Raw genomic sequence first — 20,139 nt, 5'->3', positions numbered from 1 at the left:
CCCTTAAAGGTCATCATAAACAAATCCTGTGTGTATCCTGGTGCATATGCTTAGAAGTTAGGTTAATCTTTTACAGGTAATTTTCTCAGGTTTGGGAGCTGTTTCCATGTTTCTCTTGCCTAGCTATCTGTTGTGAAGCTGGCTTGCTAACGCTGTAGTTCTGTGTCATAACAGCTTTCATTGTTTAGGTTTAACATAAGCATTCACCAATTTTCTACTAAAATATATTGGCCATGGAAAATTAATATATTTTTCTGTCTTTTCTCAAAGTATTTTAATACTCAGGAAAACAAGATATCATAAATCTAAGGGAAGAAAAGCTGCTTTCAATTGAGCAGAAAAAAATAAAAGGCAAAGTCTGTTGTGCATGTGTGTCAACAGCTTTCAAAGCTGCGATCCGAGCACAAAAAGCAATCAGAAAAATCTCACTGCTCATACAAGAAAAATTTCCCTTGGTGAGAACTACACAAACACTGAAGCAGCCTTAAAACTTGGCTTATTGTGTCTGTCTGTAGCTCTACAAAGAAGACTACTTGTTTCTATTTTCTGAATGTGTTGAAAACTAAAACACGGCAGCTGTAGTTCTGCTGTAAAGCTCCCCCAAACAAACACCAAAACAACCCTGACCACCTGTTTTGAGCAGACTTCAGCTGTGCAAAATGCCTCTCCAAAGGGAAAGTGTTGGAGAATATTTACGGGAGCCAAAAAGCAAGGGGGTTCTAGCTAAGATTTTCCCGTGCACACAGCACTGCATTATTAAATCTCTACTGCTTTGTTTGTCACGCCCCAGGTAGGACATTTATTCTGTGCTACCATCACTGCTGTAAAAAGGAGCATTTCTTCACAGTGCGGTGCATGAACAAGCAGAGATTTCAGCCTCTTCAGTTGCTTCCGTGCTGCAGGGACAGCTGGAGGAGCTGGTGACACCAGGCTCCTTCAGGAGCTGGCCCTTTGGCTGGGCTCTGGGGTTTCTTTGCTTCCTTCACCTGCACTTGCCTCTCGAGGATACGCAGGACAGCTGGAACCGGAGAGCTGGGCGCTGCTCACAGGCTCCCAGCCCTTGTCACCGCTCAGTCACCCTGTGGGAACACACCCCGTGTGCCGGGCTGAACGATTGCTATATCAGAATACCCAATAACATAATAAATAAATGGAGCTGCACTTAGTGCAACATCTGGTTCGCAAACTGTCTCTGAACCATCTTCTCCTTTCCCAACAAACAGCAGTGACTTTTTCTAACCCTGCTTTTGGGGTGCTGTGGTCCGTTTGTCAAAAGTTTCTCTTTTGTGTCAGCACAAACAATCTGGCAAAGTTGCAGGCATTTGGGAAGGCTGTTGTGTTCGGCACATGGTCATATGTCCACGAGTAATCACGCAGCCTGGTATTTAATTGACACAGAATACAAACGCTGTGTGAGATACCCAAAGTCTTCCAATAAATTATTGTAATGAGTGGCTCAACAGCCAGAAAGGTGCATGTAAAGGATTATCTGGAAGTTTGTAAACCTGTTTATCAGCACTGCCTATAAACTAGTAGTGTAGAGCAACAACACCAGATACCAAGCAGCATGGAAGGGATGCTCAGATGGGCAGAGAAAGGTGGAAGGGCATCAGTGGATGAGATGCTATTCCCCAAGCCACCTGAACTGAAGCAGTCTTCCTGTAATAAATACACCATTGCTGATTTGATTGTGCTGTGAAGTGGTAGCTTAGCAAAGCATTCAGTAGCCTTCTGTTTTTTTTTTTTTTGACCAATGCAGGGGAAATGGATGGAGTGGAAGAAGATCAGCTCACGCACGACAATCAGACTTAATAATTCTCATTAGATTTTTTTGTCAGCTCCCTCCTCTAACCAGTTAAGAAGGAGAAGCTCCTGCTAATAAAGTACCACTTAATGTCCCAGTGCAGCCATGCCAACCACCACCGGTGCTGGGGATTCTCTGGTTTTTAACCTCCTGCAGAGGACGGCTGCCAGGGCACCGCGGTGACTTCACCACACTGCGGGCGTTCATGCCGAGACCGATCTTATTCTCTGTAACCTTCAAAACACGAATGGTCTTACTCGCTATCTTGAGACCTTTCATTTTAGAATTTATTCCAGCTGGACTGCAGAGCTGGGCTGACATATCCTTGGTAGTCCTGCCCCACACTGCAATGTTGAGAAAAAGCTCAGACTGTTCGCGAGCTCCCTGCTCTCATGAATGGCTTGTTTGTACGGGCGGTTTTGCCACCAGTCTTGGTACTATGAACACTCTCACTGTTACTGTTTAACTATAGTAAATCAGTTAAAGACTAACCGTGGTGTTCCGGAGAAATATTTTATTTCATGCAACGAGACTGGCCTACAGTCATGTATCTGACTTCCAGACTGGAAAGCCTATAAAGAACAATGATTCCGAACTTTACGGCATTTTTTCAGTGACTTATATGCTCACAGAGTAAGGCAGATGAAGATTTTTATGCTTTAACAAGCTCAGATGTGAATACATCTTCCTTTTGAACCATTCTACTGGCAGGGGGTCTAAAAAAAATTGCAAATAGGTATAACTGTGGAGGTATTTTTTATGAAAGACCTCACTGTGCATTGCTCTAGCTGACTAGTTATGCATAAAACAACTCAAAGCACGCATTATTATGGTAACTCCTAAGTGACCAGTTCAAGCAGGCAAAACACGATAACTGCGCTGGAAAGCAGACCCTGCTTGGCGGATGTTAGGGTAAATGCCTTTCCAATAAACTCTCCAGACTCTCAACTACGGCATTTCATTTTTCCAGAAGCCTCTCAAGTATGACCATGTGGATTTTCAATGGCAGAAACATCCTGCTCACAGCTGATGTTTTGTCAAGCTGTTTTCTTCCCCAAGCCAAGTCAGGAGAAAACGCATAAATATTCTCAGAAGCAGGTCACTTATTTTCTAGCTGACATACATTTTATATTCTGCTATTTTCACTCTATTTTCCATACATACAGAGCCCATATTGTTGTATGGGAAGTAGTTTATATGAGAAAATTGAACTGGTACAACTTAGCTTCTTCTAGCAAAAGTTGAGCAAAAACCTGTGCAGACACTCTTTTTGAAGACTGGAATATTTAGATTTAATGTAAAGCTACTAGGAAAGGATTCACCTCAACTAAATCAGAAAATTCAATCCAAAAGTGGAGTTTGGCACCAATCAACTATGTTTTTTTTTTTTTTTTAAATCAGATTCAGATTCTGTCACTGTGACTTTTTCATCCAGACAAACCCATAGATTCGGTGTCGTTTTGAGATCCTATGCTTCCTGCAACCAAACTGATTGGTTTTAGGATACAAAGAGACAGTAAGTCTGTTTTACATTAGACACCATCTGAATAGGCACTAATTCCACTAAAACACGTAGGCAGAAAGCAGTCAGAGATGAAAATCAACTCAGGCTGATATGTAGTAAGTAACAGGAAAAGCAAAACCACTGATGCAAAATATTAGGAGAAAATAGATTTTAAAACCCTGTATGAACCATCCAAACTTCTGACATCTGAAGCATGATTTATCCTCACACCAGATGTGAATGTATTTTGTGTTTTAGGAAAGCACATGACAACCCTGTATAGAATTTTTGCTTTAATGATTAGTGTGTGAAAACAGCATTCAGGAGGTGATCACAGCAAGTCTGAAGCTTTGCTCTGATTAACAAATTAGCCAGTTCTAAACAGATCAAGTAACAGTCAGAAAAGCCGATGACCCTTGAAAGCAGGCTTAAACTTTCATTGGGCCACTTATTACAGACCACTTGCTTTGCATGCAAACAATATCAGGTGTGCCCCCTTGGACCCGAAAATCTCTTTATTAAAAATGAAAGAGCAGTTGGTTTTCACTAGCTGCTTTGAAGTAACAGCAGTTATTTGTAATAAGAGGGATTTTCAGGACCCAAAGAGTCTGTATTTAGAAGGAGATTGCTTTCACTGGCATACTGCAATTTAATTAACTCAGATTTATAAGGAGAAGATCTGCGTTAGTTGTATTCATAATAGGAATTACAAAATTAAAAGAGTTTGTAATCAAATGAAATTTGTAAAAAGGGGCCAATACTTTAAAAGTCACCATATCAGAAAATATGATGTTGTGTAATGCCGAGTCATTATTTTTTCATAATGGGTGAGACCCTTCTTGACAGCTTTTGCTATCTCTTGTATGGATCTAAACTGATGTTCAGAGGAGCTTTTCCTTGGACTCTGATGGGTGCTGAGTTTGGCAAAAGCACCCTGAATAATGAAGAATTTTCCTTTTAATTCTTTGGTTTCTTCAAGAAGTTCTCTCAAATTTTCAAATGCTAAATACCACAGCTTCTGTTCAGCATTTACAGGTGTTACTTGTCAGAAAGGAAAATGGTTCCTCTGCTGGTGTAAATCAGTATAATCAAAGACCTGCTCAGAGTATTTATGTGCTCAAGCGTGTTCTCCTGGAGAGATTTAAATGTGTATGATTTAGGTGGGATCTCACGAACTGCATTACCTCGACAGTGCAGCATTAATAAATAAAGTATCTAACAAACCATTTCAGTGACAGCATTTATCAAAAATTCTTTGGCAGAGTAAGACTACTAAGGCAGTTCAACAAATGATTCCTCATACGAAACTTACAGCTGTTCCCGTGATTTCTGCTCATTATCTGTCTCATTCATTACAGATTCCCTGCTGAAATGGCATTCCTCTTCTTGTGCTGTGCTATCAAATGCTCTAACACGAACTCAGGAAGGCAGTTGCACTATTAGCATGCAGCTCTTATTTGCTACTTGGAGACAACGTAGGTCCTGACCTTGCGGGTACTTTCACATGGGAGTAACTTTATACATCTGAGCAAATGCACTGCACATATAGCTCTGGAAATCCGGAATGCCTTTCTCTGAGAATTAAAGACTGGATTGTCAGTAAATACCATAACTAGGGAAGGGCGACACATGACAGACCCACTGGTCTTAAAGCTGGAAACACGTCCAGAGTTCACTTCTGTCGCCCACACATGCCAGAACACACCTAGGATGGGCAGCATACTCCATGAAATGTTTTTTCAAGGGTAATGCTTACAGACAAGAGGACAGAACATATTTTCTCAGTCATTAGGTTTCAAGCTGCTACAGCATTTTGGTTCCAAAGTATGATCTAGTCTAGCTTGGGAATTTTCATATGAAGGCTGTTAGTGCATCTGGTTTGATTTGTTTCTAATCAACCGATGTGGATTTGTAAAATGTATTCCCTTGGAAGGTTTAGCTGATATTTTCAAGGAAAACGATCAAGAAAATTCAGCTTTGACATGCACATTTTTTTTGCTTATGCAACAAAAAACTTTTGCTTTCAAGTCTGTGGTGTTCCGGAGACGCTGGGGAACAGAAATAGTCTTTCATGCCAAAATATGCATTTCTGTCCTAAGTAGATTATTTAAAGAAACCTGTCCTGCTAAATGAAAACCCTCGGTTCATCAGCTCATAAGTGAAAATTGTCAGTATCAAATTAAAAACAACACCACCGACAACACGGAATGAAGCATAAAAATCTACTGCAGATCTATTTGTTTTTACCAGCTACCGAAATCACTGGTGGGGATCTCAGCTCCTGGCAGGGCCCCGCACTGGGAACAGCCCCTCGCCGCCCATCTCGGCTCTGTGGCACGCTCTGGTGGGCCAAAATCTGCCTCTTCTGCCTGGGCTCCCACTTGGCTTCAGCACCAGCCTGTGGGTTTCCTCTCCTGCGTCCCATCCCAAATCTCATTCCTGTCTGGGTATCTCTCTGCTGGTCGCCCTCCAGTCCGAGTTTACTGCTGTAATTAATGGGTTTGATATTCCCCTTACTTCATCCCCACCGCTTTCTGGATTACTGAAATACAGACTGCAGGAACATTTCTCAATGTAAGTGAGCTTTGTCCAAGGCCTGCCTGCAGGCTGTGCACTACCGAGCTGAATTTCCATCCTTCCTACACACACAACATGAATTGGGGAGCTTTCAGAAACAGTATTTCACACCACCCTTTTGTCCATTACATATTTCAGGTGGGATTGGTAAAGATATCTGCAGTTAGTTATCCTTGGCACCTTTTCAGATCATTTTACAGTTACTTGCACTTTTCCAGTTTAATCCAGGAGGTTGGAATTACCATGCAGGGTATCTGCTTCATGTTTGATTTTGAGGAGAAATTTTCAAGAAAAGAGATACTCGTCTGTTTCTGAGAAGGAATGTAGGAGAAAATGTGCTGTTTTCCATAAGTTTTAGGACTCTCTCTTTGGGGGCAGAGGCTCCAGCTGTGCTCGGGATGTCCCCAGTCCCCAGGGCTGCTGCGGCCGGGAGCTCGCAGCTCCTCGCTTATGCCCTGGAGGCAGGTGACAAAGTGGCTGAGAGCACAAGGAGGAAGCAGCCCAGCTAAAAGCACAGGGCAGCAGCATAGCCTGGGGTGTGTGGCCTGCAGGGAGATGTCTGTAACTGAAAGGTGATCAGAGCTGGGGGTCCAGGAACAGGGAAGGAGTTGGGGAAAACAGGCTGCAGAAGGCAGCAAGACAGAGGACCACAGTGGGGTAGGTTTGGGGGGAATACAGCCTGATTTTTTTTTTTTTTTTTTTGAGCAGTTGAGCGCTGCTGTGCTGGTTCTGGTCTGCTGCTATGCATATCACTCAAAATGAGCTTTCCACAGGTGGCCACAAGCTGAGCGTTTCCCGATGTGCTAATGCCCAACTGCAGGCACCTAATCTGGCTGACCTGCGGGCAGGCTGGCACCCCACAACTTCACTTCGAATTAGTGTCCCTGCTCAAACATTCAAACTGACTGTGCAGCCCCAAATACCCCCTGAGATCGGGTCTAATGCTTAAGAGCTGTCAGCTCCAGCCCATCACCCGGCGCAGGATGACTTTTTCCCTGTATTTCAGGTTCCTGCCTCCTGGTATCCTCTCACTTTGTAGCTGTGACGATTAACTGAGGTTTGGGAAAAAGACACAAAAAGGAACAACCGTGGTGAAATTAGTGGTTCTGTACGTGAAGCAAAGTTCAGCCTGTCAGTAAGGCAGCCCCGCGAGGCTCTGCCCGAACAGTCCTGTGCCCTGTGTGGGGATTTCGGTCTGATCACAGGAATAAAGAAATATATCCACAGCTCTCCTAGCTGGTGAGCCTTTCCATGTACAGTTCAACCATCTCTTACAGAAATTTGTCTGTGTAATGTGTGGTGTATGAATTAAAGGTGAAAGCCCTTTGTAGATGTAGCACGTTTGTAGCTTCTTGCTGTTTGCTTTAGGAATTCCTGACTGCCCAGCTGCCTCGGACCCGCACACACAATAACCCCTAACAAACTGCCCTTGCTGATAATCAAAGCTGCAAGGGCCAAGGTCAGAGTTCAGCTCCGTCTGATGCCGAGGGCCTTCCACCGAGGCCCGAAGGAAGCAGCACGTGATGGGGCCGTGAGGGCCGCGGCCGTTCATGCTCTGCTGGGAGCTGCCTACACGAGTGGCTGCGTTAAAGCTCCTGTCAGTTAATCCCTCAAACGACCCGGTGACTGCTTTCATGAAGTACACAGGGAAGATTAAAACTGCCTGATTTTTTTTTTTCTCCCCTGAAGTTCACAGGAAACTGCCGATTTCAGGCTCTAAGAGCACTGAAAATGCATTTGAAGGAGAAATCAACATAGGAAGAATGTGGACACAAGAGTTTCATGACTTCCAGAGAAGCTTCAAGTGATTATTTAACAAGAATTATACAAGGCATTAGGACAATATGGATTATATCTCTTCAGCAGATGGGGTAATACCACAAAGCTAGGAGGAAAAGGCCGGTCTGATATTCAAAGTGTTTCTTCTCCTTAGCCAAGCTTTGAGGTTCCCTACAGAAAGCTGGCATGCCTAAACATCTTACAGGGTAATATCTGACACTGTTTTATTGCCTTTTCAAGAAGAAGCTAATATTCAGCATGAAACAACACTTTCTCCTTCAAACTTTTAAAAACCAAATGCTGACTGTGATGTTTATAATTTTGACCTGAGCAGTGAAAGTCACGTTCACGTGTATTAAAGACCGAAATCACGAGGAGCCAGAAGGTGGCCTGCCCATCAGTGCTGGGCTCTGCAGAATGCTCTGGTGCTCCTCTCTTCTCACCGCATGGAAGAGGTAGCCGGGTGCCTGCAGTGGGGGGCTGGGTTTCATCACACAGCAAAGATCTTCATTAGGGGCAGCAGAGCTCAGTTTTGCAGCACTTGAGATCTGTTTTGGGATCTATAAGAGAATTTGGCCCTAGCTGTAAGGATATTTTGTCTAATCTAAAAAGTACCACAAGGTTTTCTGTACCGTCTCCCCTCATCTGTAGCTGCATTCCATGTGATCTGCTGTAAACATGTAATTTGGGTAATCTTTTTTGTTCCGTACAGATAAACATGTTCTTTGTGTCACCATTTCTTATGATGACCAAGAGCTAAAATACCTTATTCTCATTCTTCAATTCTCCAGTTAATCCAAACACTTTTTGCTACTAAACTTGGGAGTTTAGAAGTAACTATAGGCAAAATAAGTTCCTGAACTTTCCATCCATTGTAATCCTCTCTCTGCATCCTGATTACTTCAATCAGTGGGATAGCGTACAAAGTAATACAAATCAAAAGGTGCAATTATGTTCTTAATAAACTTCAAGATAATGGGCTCTGCACTTTCCATCTGTGGTTTCTTGCACAGCCTTTATTGTGGGGGTCTTCAGTCGGATTGGATACAGAACATCAGAAAAGCATGCGTTTTGAAGGGGTACAACCTGCAATTATCCTCATCACAGAACTGCTTAATATGTTTTATTCTGGTAGTTTATGCATTCATTTATACTTTTAATTTCATGCTTTGCAGCAAGATCTAAGATTCATCGCTAAAGCACTTCCACTGATCAAAACTGCAGGTTCAGGGTTGCTTTTTAGGGTTACTGCATGAAATTTTGGGGTACACACTTTCTTAGGGGTTTAACAGAACACTTACATATGCTGATGTTTTAATCCCAATGCCCTTCCTAAGATGTAAGAGTGTAACTTCTGAATGTTGCTGAGCTTTGCTGCACTGGAATGAATGGCTGTCTCAGGGACACGTGGGTACTGGAAATTCACTTGGAATCTCTGCCCTAAACTGTTACTGGTATTTTGATGTGAGCTTGGAAATTTTACAGCTTGCTTATTCATACATATTTGTAAGTGGTCCAGAGAAATAAGCCAACTTCTTACCAACACATTGGCCATTATTTTCAAAGTGTGAAAAGATGACAGCATGTTTTTTTACAGCTTGAAGTATTTTTCCATCTTAGTAGAAAATGTCTTTCACAATGTAAATATTTTTGATGAAACACACTTCTCTTTTTCTACACTAGCATCTTTTCTCTTCTTCAAAGTGCAACTTGAACTATTTATAACTTGTGCTGATTAGAGATAGCATATTTTTTAGTTCTAAGGAAATTTTCTCATTACCAGTCAATAGCTTTTATCACTTTGTACTCCACTAATATATTCACTAATATTTATACTATTGGTATAAATAGCCAGTAATGAAGAGTTTTGAAGGTATGCAGAACACATTAATGCAATTAGAAGGTAAGCTAATGCTACTTTTCCTACTTAAATCTGTAATCAGTTCTTGTAAGAAAATCATATGGGAAGCCAATCTAGCCTGCTCAGAATTGTTTATGGGATTTGATTAGTCTTCAATAAGTCACAAATGTGAATTTATATTTTCTTTTGCACCCAAGCAAGGCCACAAGTAAATATTATATGACTTCAGAGGAATTTAGCATATAATAGTAAAGCAGATCAAAAAACTAGCCAATTGACTGGGCAAATAAACAGTACCCATAACTCCACAGATCCTTTATTGGAATAAGAAAGTAAACACTCAAGCAGCTTTCAAACAAATTAAACTAAGTAATGTGAGAAATGAGAAATCTCTTTAAATTTCGTTATAACAAAAAGGAAAAGAGGAAGCCAAAACAAAAGAAAGACTAGGACAGATCTGGTGTGATTGCTCCTTTTCCACTGGGCAGAAAAAGCAAAGATTTACAACAACTAAAAAACAAACCCATAATTTTTTAAACTGACCATATTTTTTTCCAGCAAACTGATGACATGATGACAGCTTTTCAAGGCCTTCCCACAAATGACACAAATGAAATTTCTTCAGCATTTTCCTAACACGGTGCTGAACTATTATATTATTCCATCCATATGAATCAATCGCTATGAATTAATCTCATGGCTGTGCTTTACTCATTTACCATTACTTCCATGCACATGCACATATATTCCATTACTACTTGTTGTAAAGGAATAGGGTTCGTGTTTTCTACATAAATATGTACCCTTTATGTCTCTCATGACTTACTTGCATTAGCTGTATACTAAATGATGTTAGACATGAGACTAAGTATGTTGATTCTGGAATGCAGCAGTTGCACGTGGTTGACTGGCCTCTTTACTAAGGTTTATAGCGTAGTTTTGTAGTTCATAACATAGGCAATTTTTACAATATAACACCCCTGCTAATAAAAATAAAATTGTTACGTAAGGCCACTACTAAATAATGAAACCACTACTATGCTTAATTTCCCTATTAAATTCTGTGTAGCAGTAAACGTTGTTATAGAGTTATTAATGTGAGTAACCTCAAGACTGCTGCCAACACTTCAAACATAAAATTTCTGTATAGATGTTGGAATCAAATGATATAGTGCCTAACAACTTACTGCACTTTACAAAATCAGGGTAAGACTCCCAGTAATTCTGTGAGATTGCCAGTAACAGTATGTACGGCACAGGAATGGAGTGAAGGACAGAAAGCTGATCCCACCTGCTGGATGATCTCAGGTGTCACTTCCACGTGTTTTCGCCATGCAGACGATTTGGATTAACTCCGTTAAGCAATTTAGCTTTACCTTTCGAGTATACATGCAATGCAAGGAAGTATCAAGATTGTGAAGATTTATTTTTAACCTTCCAATTATTTCCATTAAGAACAGTGTAGGAGCTCCAGAGAAGATGCCAAAGGGGCTGTCAGTCCTCCCGAACACAAAGATGCCATGACAGAACACAGCCCTTCTAGTCCCAGACAGGAGGGAAGATGGATAACAAATAGCTTCTGGTTATATCTAAGAAATATCTGACTGAAAAATTATTAGTAGTATCAAGCATCATAATTAAAGAACTCCAGAAAAAAAAAACTTTGGTGGGATAAGAAAATCTCCAGACAAGCTTTTTTGTTTTTCTAAAAGAAAACAGTAACTAACAAAGTTCTGCCTCAGTGAATCTTCACTGTGACCTCAGGATTCAATTTTAACAAGTTGATTTTAATCCTGTTAGTGTAAGATCAAAGAAAAAGATTCATTGGCAGGGTTAAATGGAGCAACATTGAAGGATTTATAAAAGTAAGGCCAATAGCCACATCAGTCCTTCTGTCCTAATTAGGCTTATATTTTTTCTAAGTATTGCTGGCAGGAATTAATGCTCAGAGGCCTATGCCAAAGTAGCTCACTTTAACTCAAAGATATTTTTTCACTTTGACTGTATTTTAAGGTTTCCATTCTGAAGTATTTAGCTTAATTTCCTGTTTTAGAAAGCGAAGGTCTTTTCAGCAACTCTTTAGTAACTACCCTTTTCCTTTTCTGTTCCTATATCCCGGGAGGCCGCACCGCTAGGGGTGACAGCAAGGCCTCGCAGCCTGCTGGCCTCCTGGTGCAGGACACCTGCAGTATGGCGTCCCCACATCCTCTGTCCATAAAGGCACCCACCAAACAACACCGTAAAGTTATTCCCTCAAAACAGTTATTACCTTTTCTGTGGCTGCTTTACCAGTGTCAAAAATTGCTCAGAAAACTTAATCCTAATAGGAAATGGTCACTGCTACTTTGCTTTATAACCAAGGGAAGGCATTAGAGCTACTGGGCCTTGTAAAGTCTCAAAGCTTTGCACACAGGAATGGGCCCCTCATTGACAATGCCCCTCAAAAAGGACCTACAGAAACCTTCTTCAGACCCTCCAAGGAGGAGGGAGGTGTTACAGGACACTCAGCCTATGTGGAGAAAGGAAACGGGCAAGGCAAATGTGGAAATATCTGAAAGATAAATGAATACATAAAACTATCACTGGATATTTATAGCTACTGAAGTAGCTATTCTTTTGGATTCACAAGATACACGACTACTTCAGTGAAAGTTAAGCACTTGTTAATTCTCCATCCTTTTTTTTTACCTTTGGCTGTCTAATAAATTCTGCTGACTTCCACTGATCTCATTTTATCCAGTGGTCTGAACAAATGTTACAGGATCTGCAATTTTTATTGCCTCTTTGATTAACCTAAGATGAAGGATAGTTTCCATTCTTCTGAAATGATTTTCCTTGGCTCGTATGCAGCGCAGTACACAATGTAAGACTGTCCTGAGACAAAACGAAGGGAGAGGCCAAAATGTGATTACCAAAGTTTCGGTGGTAAAATATCTGATGCCATCATGTCATTTCTTTGCGGCCCTCCTGGAAGTCAGGCAATAAACAGTTAACTCGGGGCCATCCGTTTGTGCATCTGTATGTATATATGTAATGTATAAACTTAATTAAAACCAATTGTAACTGCAGAAGTGTAACATTACTGAGCATAACATGTATTTTGTCATGGCTTCAAAATGCAAATGTGCTTTTTGACTTGTTATGGAAGTCTTGCTTGCCAGACATTTCTAAATAAAGCCCAGGAGACTGGATTTTACATCTTCCCCCTCTTAACCCTTCTCTTAATCACTTCCCTCTAATTCCACTTTTTTCAATGTGTGTGGCTTGAGCAAAGCCTCTTCTCTATAATTGTCTTCTAAATTGGCAGAAGGACAGTGCAGGGTGTGACCCTCCTCCAGTTTTTTATACAGAATTGTATTCTCCTGTGTCTCATTCTCCTACAAGCTCTCCCACGTCTCTGTTAAGTAGCCAGGATCATACAAAGCAGTCAGATTCCTGTTTCACATCTGCGTCTTCCTACGGCAATCGGATCCATAAAATGAGTTGTCATCATGGTATTCGATAATATTCTGAGCCAGAGGTACTCTATCTTCACATCTGGAAGTGAGCGGTTCCCTCCTTTTAGCTACAGAAGATGGTGTAACTCACAGCACAGCACTAGCAATAGCAGGAGGAGAAGCTGCTGAGAATTTCAGAGGAGCAGAACAAGGTTGGTACAAAAGAAGACAACACAGTTGCAGGAGAAATACTGGAGTAGAAGATTGCCCAAAATACTTCTTTTCATCGGGGATTCATTTTGAATTGTTGTCCTGACTGTGTACTTCGCAGCCACTGGCAGGATTTCACTGATGGAAGGTGTCTCAATTCACGCAGCTACAATGCTTTCTGGCACACCAGTGCATGCTAGAACATTTATGTGTGCACGTCATACATTGAATGCTACCCTTGTTAATGAGATTAACTCCGTAGTATTATATATGAGAGCGCTGCTCCTAGGCAGTACACTCTTTCATTCTTAGGAGAGACTCTAGAAAAAATGTGTCCTTAAACAGTCCACATTATGTTCCTGAAGACCAGTTTTATAGAGGAAGCATACATTGTGAGGTAGTCTTAACGTTATTGCTTTTGCCTTAATTCTCTTCTGTTTGTTAAACACAAATGTTTATGCCACCCTTTATTCAACAGTAAGCTAGTCTGACAGCTTTTGGCACACACCGATTTTTTAATAACTACCATCCATTGGCATACACTTACTTCTTTAATAAGTACCATCCACTAAGCACACATACCAGAGATGTAAAACAGTTTCATTAAATGAAGCAGAGGCACAGACCATTAAAATTATTTTCTAACTAATAAAAGGCAAATGTTTACATTTATTAACACTATATTGATTTCAAACTATACAAATGATTGGCTATTTTGCAATACCACCCACACCACTTTGTATAGGTGCTTAGACTTAAAAGATGGTGTTTTCTTACCAAACATAGCGTTTTCTAACATTTTGACTGGTCCTAACTGTTCTGGTCCTAACGAGATACAGCAGAAGCAGCTGCCCATTTTACATGGGCAGGGACATCCATCGGTGTCCCCACCTCCATCCCTTGCCTGTCCCCGCTGCCAGGGCTCTGCTGCTCAGCAGGAGCTGGGTTCACCTGCAGCAAAGACCACAAGCTCAGCAGCACCACGTACTCTGGCTGCTCAGTCTCCTGGATTCTAGTTCTGTCTGCTCATAATCCGATTTATTACCTCAGTGACTGAAATTACCTGTCAGCAGAAGTAAGCCGGCCTGAGCTGTGCCGTGAAGCCCAGCCTAACCGCTTCAGAGACCAGCTCAGTGTGCCAGGCAAACAGAGCCACGTGCTTGGCTACCTTACTTGTCAGGGCTGTGTAAATCTCTGCCTGTGAACTTAAACGTGAATCTAAATGATGGAAAATCTATCTAGGTCCTTGGCTATTGAATTTTCTTGGCATCACAGCTGCAACAAGAAAAGCTTACAGTCTTCAAGGTGTGTTATACAATTCAGTTTTATTTCTGTTCTTTAATACAAACTTACAAAAAAATGGAAAATCGTTATTGCTCACTATTTACTGTGCCCTGGAATAGCAACTGTATCTGCTTTACATGGAAATGATCATCAGCTGTTGCATATTTTTCCAGCAGAAGAATCTCTTCAAAAGAACTAGCCAGGGAAGTATTCTTACTATCTACATAACAAAATACTTGAAAAAGTGGGTAAGCTAGTAGCTTTGAAACAAAAGAATAGAAGAATGCATTAGAGCAAGACAGCCCATTTTAAAAATGCTCAAGGAAGACTGGGCTGAATCACAACTATGCCAGCTGACACAGTCCAGCACTTCAACTCCCTGGGAGCTGTGGGAATGTAAAAAGGTGCGGGGCTGCTGTAGTAAAAAAAAATGCAGCAGATATTCTGGTCTTCAAAATGTCTGGAATGAGTTGAAATGTGTGGCTGGCTGTCTGGAGGGGTCTGTGGAGCCTGCAAAGTGCTCGGGCTGACTGTGATTTATGTCTGCTTCCAGGTACATGTAAATTTTCCATCCCCCATATAGGCTCGAGCACTGTGCTGCACAGTCACGAGAGATTAAAATTCCTGCGCATTTTCGAGAAGCATCGGTCGAACCGAGGAAGAAGCGCAGGAGGGAGCATTTGTTTTGTGCTTACAAGAATACTTTACAGATACACGTGTTTTCTTTGCATTTCATATGAGCATGAATTAAAATATTCCACTTGGGAAAAATGTTATTTTAGTTAATTTCCTACAGACTGTTTTCAGCACATTTCTAAGTGAATGGTGAATAAGCCTTCAGTTGAACACAGCACTTTCAGATCCCGCTGCTTAGAATAGCTCCCCACTTCTCAAGTATTAATTGTATCTGGTAATGTTTAAATGTCATTAAAATATGCAGCAAGTGATCTACAGGGATTCATATTTCCACCAAAAATCGAGCCTGCACCTTCACGTCCCCATGCAGGAATCCTGGATGGGTTTATCCCGCTGTGCCTGTTGCAAACATCTGCCACTTTTGAGCACTGAAAAGAGTACTTCGCAATGCCGATCTCAGCATTGTAGCTGAACGCTTTTAGGAGAGAGTATTGCCATTTTATTCACAAACTGTTTCAAGAAAGGAAAGGGGGAGAAGAGGCGAGGAAGTAAGCCAAGAGTGCTTTGACTTGCTTTCTGTTTTAAAGTGTCTCAGCGAGCGGTGTGCCAAGAAAAACAAAGTCCAGCGCAGCGAGCAGCGAGGAGCTCCGGTTACAGCCGTCGAGCACGTCGAGAGACGGCCGCCTCGGGCAGGGGGAAGGGGAAGAAAGCAAGAAGCGAGCCCACGCTGCCGGCAACCACACGCTTGTGCAGGTCTGCGACAAGGCATCCATTCTGCTGCCTGCCCTCGGCCGGTCTGAAATCAGTGGGATCATTCATACAGGCAGGACAAGCCGGGCCTGGGCTGGCAGGAGAACTGCGTGAAGGGATGGGTAAATGGGAACGGGCAGAGCCACGAGCTACCAGCGGAGGTGAACACACACGTGTGAGCACAAACCTGGTCACTGTGCCCACTGGGCTTTAGGGCTTCACCGAGGAGCTTACAGCAAGGGAGGGAAAACAACAACAAGCCTCCAGAATTTCTGTGTTTTCTATTCTGGTTATATTTATTAGTCCGGCTTCAGAAAGCAAGCCTCGTTAGGGTACATGTATTTGCATATTACTTTATCAAGGACAAGTCAGCAACTTCTACAAACTTGTACATGGAACTGGAGCAAACAAAGCTCCACTTTATCACCCTTTTAAGAGGAAAGCAGGGCTGCTAGCCCTTCCAGGCAGGCAAAGAGAAATGCATGGAGCACATCTGAAACAGCATAAACTGCCACGGGCCAACACCAGGCTTTTCCCCCACACTTTTCTCAGACAAGGAGGAAACTTTGCTCAAGCTGCACATGAAGTCTGGGTCCATTGTAAGAGGGAAGATACAGAGGCAGGAGTCAACTTAAACAGCAAAACTTGTGAACTGTTCTAAGCAATCACGTTGGATGTGCTTTTGCCACATGCTGTCAGTGAAATGGGGAGAGAGCTGCAGGCCCGTGAGCCCAGGCAGCTGAGCTAGGCCTTAGATATTTTCCAAATAACATTATTTCATTACACCGACTGTGGCAGGGCAATCCAGGCAGTGTGTGAGCTTTCATGGTGCTGCGGTGTCCTGCAGCCACCCTGCTGGTGCTGTCCTCCATTTCTGAGGGGGAACTGCCCATCTCCTGGTGACACAGAAACTGCACGGGCTGTGACACCGCCGATGGCACAGGTCCCTTTCAGAAAGATTGCTACCTTCAAGGAGTGCTTAGGAAGAGGGAGAAGTAGGGAAGTAAAGCTGTGCAGCTTCTTGACAGCGCAGAAAACATGTGGCACTTCAAGGGTATTACAACTGCAACAAATTCACTCCAGATTTTTACTGCAAAACCTGAGAGCTGAATATGGCTCGGGGACTGTGAAGTGATCCCAACTAAACAAGAGGAGATCTTTGTCCTGCTCTGGGATAAACAGTGACAAGCGTAGGATGCCCAGAGGCCTTGATGGCCCTGACCAGCTTCAGCTGGGGCCTCCACCCACCCACCCATGGGTCCAGAAGCCCTCTTAAGCTCAGCCCCGGGGATCCTGGCCCTTCTTGAGCCATGTTGGAGGGGTACCAGTTCCCAGCTTGTTTCCTGACTTGACCATGGACCTCGCTTGCTCTCTTGGCTTTGTCTGGCAATCACTGCACTGCTGGTAGGACATGTTGCCATCACTGGCCTGCTTTATCACTAATGTTTTTGTTTTTAATAGAATTTTATGTTGCTGTTACAGTTACCTTTCACATGTAGGTTAAGAATTGTTGTCACTGCTTGGATCACTCTAGGCTTGGGCTCTTTGCCTGTTAGGGGAGCTGCACCCCAGTGAGCCTCTCTGTTAAGGAAGGCAAACAATAGGCATAAAACTGACTTGGGAAAGGTTGCGTTTCAGTGGGGATGAAAGGCTCGCTTGTTTTGACCTAGTTCAGGGTCTACAGTTGAGTTTTGTCAGTCTTTTTAGTACATGTTGATTCTTATGGCTAAGAAGTTGAAGACTTCTAGCGGTGGAGGCTAAACGTGTATTTTCATATTCTTTGGTTGAGAAGACTGAGATCTGTGGAGCAATTCAGGTTTGCTTTTACTTGTGCCCAGCTGCCCATGGTCCCAGGCGGCCACTCAAGTTGCCAGATCACTGTGGAAGGATGAGCGATAGCTTGCTGAACGCATTTCTGTGAGGTTCCAGACTACCAGCTGCCCCTTGGAAACTGCTAAAAGCATTCTCTTCCTCTCTTCCATTTGAATGAGGGAATTCATTATGTGGCCCTTGTCACTGACTTCTAGATGAACCAGTTTGTGGATTACTGACAGCATTGCCAAATATTCCCTGGAGTTTGTAGCTAGCACAGCCTAGTCTGAATGCATAAGAGTCTTTACTGTGGCTTCCATGTCATTATGTTGTTAAATACTGTCACTTATTTCTGAACATAGCAAAAATAACCAGTGCAACCTGAATGCATTTTATGAAATGGACTTATTCTATGTGTAATCCTTTAAATCTATATGGAGATAGTAGAACCTGGTGGCTGGTGTATGGAAATAAGATCCCAGAAAACGGCTTCTAGTGCTGCCTTCTTGCACATATGTAGCCTCTGCACCTATGGATCCCCATCTGTAAAATCCCAGGCAACAGCACTCACCTACCTTTACAAACAGCTGAAATCTTCTGATGGAAAGAGTTCCCTACATATGCAAGACATTAATATAATTGCATAGATAGTTAAAGATACCAGCCAAATATCTAGTTTATGCCATGATTCATTCTGAAATACAATAAACTGTAATTACTTGCTGCTGGCCTTCTCACACAGTACTTTCCAAGGCAAGGTACAAAAATGTCATGAAAAACAGTCCAGAAACAAAGCTGAACCCTTATTATCAAGGAAGAATCAATTATTTGGAATTTTAAAAGTTACTAAACATCAGGATCAAATAAGCAAGAGTATTCTGATAGAAATCTGTAATCCAAAATATTTTTTTTATTTTTCTTCTATTTTAAAAACCTTGTATACAGTAGTATGAGGAAAACTTATTGTGTGTGTGTATATACTCTCCAAATTTGCTATCAATTACACCAATATGAATCTGGAACTACTCCAGTGATATTTACATGTGTCTAAATTAAAACAGAGTGTGGTTTGTTAATGAGGTATATATGTTCCAGTGCTGTGTACTGCCCTACGACAGCTAAGACTTGTTGAAGTCAGCTTTTCATTCTTACTTGTGTTATTAACACATAAGGGATGTTTTCTGCTCCGTAACAATGGGTGCAGCTGTAATGTGTCTCTGCTTAGGAATATTTAAAATGATCACCTATGAAAGCTCTCTCACGGTTTGAATATGATATGGTCAGAGGGAAGAAAAGTAAGACCATGCTGTATGTATAAGTATAATCTAGCAGTGAATCTCAGTATTTTTACCTCTGTACTGATGATCCTCTCTATCAGTATTATTCATCCTGTTTCTTAGTCAATATTTCTAGAAGTTTATTGCTTTCCACAGTAAAATATTGCCACACACTGGGTTTGCCTCTGAATGGCTGTGTTAGTTTCTATTCTGTGTGTTGTTCAGTGAAGTTATTTGGAAATGTCAATGACAAACACTTGGAAATATTGCCTGCATTTTTTAGAATCCTGAGTTAGTGAGCAACCATGAGCAGACATAAGCATTGATAGATCTTTGCTCAAAGAGGAAAATAAGACTTGCTATATCAATCAAGTGTCTTAAATACCATTTCTTTATCATTAATAACAACATCAGTGCTGCTTCTATATTCATTCCTTTTGTTCAGCCAGAGCTGTCTGTGCTTTGCTATGTTCCAATGGTAGTTCTTCAACCACTAGAGTATGGTTGGTGACCATGTAATGAATTACAGTAGTAATGCTAGGACTATGAAGCTGTGTAGGTCAGGCAACATGAAACAGCATCTCAAATATAACTTGTTACAGAAGCTTGTAGAGATAAGTGGAAAAGCAGTAAGAAAGGCTTTGGGAAATATTTTTTACTGTAAAATAGTATTAATTCAACTATTTTATTGAAAAGGTGGAAAGATAACGATATTTTCAGAAAAAGCTACATTACAAATAACTGTTATGAAGTTTGACATGCTGGCATAGGACTTAAGAGCTCTGGGCTGACTTGCCAAGTTGCCTAGATTGCTCGTCACCTGGAGGTGCATAGATCTCCCTTCTAAATCTCTTTAAAATGGTTAAAAATCTCTTCTTCCTACTATAGACCAATGCAAACTCAGAATGTGCTTTGAGCAGATTACAAGTATGGTGTCTAGCCTAAGGGAAATGCAAGGAACTAGGACACACCTCTGAATCTGATTTAAATAGTGCACAAAAAATGCCAATTTGACTATTTCCTTGAAGTAATCTAAGATACAGATCTCGACTACAAACAGTATCTTGCATCAGAAGATGTCACCCAGTGCTGGCAGCGGAAAAGCAGAGTTGAATGGCAAGCTGAATGGAGCTCTACTCATGCAGAGCAGCACAGTGGTTCAGAGCTTCACTCCTAATGGAGAGTCTGAGGATGGACCAGAAGGGCTC

At 41.8% G+C, this 20,139-nt stretch overlaps 1 protein-coding gene and 1 long non-coding RNA gene across 3 annotated transcripts in view; one reads left to right on the top strand and one right to left on the bottom strand.

Annotated features, from left to right (window-relative positions):
- LOC106019007 (uncharacterized) overlaps positions 1-1,478 on the top strand; it is a 133,621-nt gene extending 132,143 nt beyond the window's left edge. The window contains exon 17 of the long non-coding RNA XR_011812482.1: positions 791-1,478. This is a non-coding gene — a long non-coding RNA (uncharacterized lncRNA). The remainder of the gene's footprint in view (positions 1-790) is intronic.
- Positions 1-20,139, bottom strand: part of PDZRN3 (PDZ domain containing ring finger 3) — a 129,612-nt gene that overhangs the window by 73,768 nt on the left and 35,705 nt on the right. The window lies entirely within an intron of this gene.

Source organism: Anas platyrhynchos, chromosome 13, assembly GCF_047663525.1.
Source record: "Anas platyrhynchos isolate ZD024472 breed Pekin duck chromosome 13, IASCAAS_PekinDuck_T2T, whole genome shotgun sequence".
Taxonomy (NCBI): Eukaryota; Metazoa; Chordata; class Aves; order Anseriformes; family Anatidae; genus Anas; species Anas platyrhynchos.
This window is presented reverse-complemented; position numbering and strand designations above follow the sequence as displayed.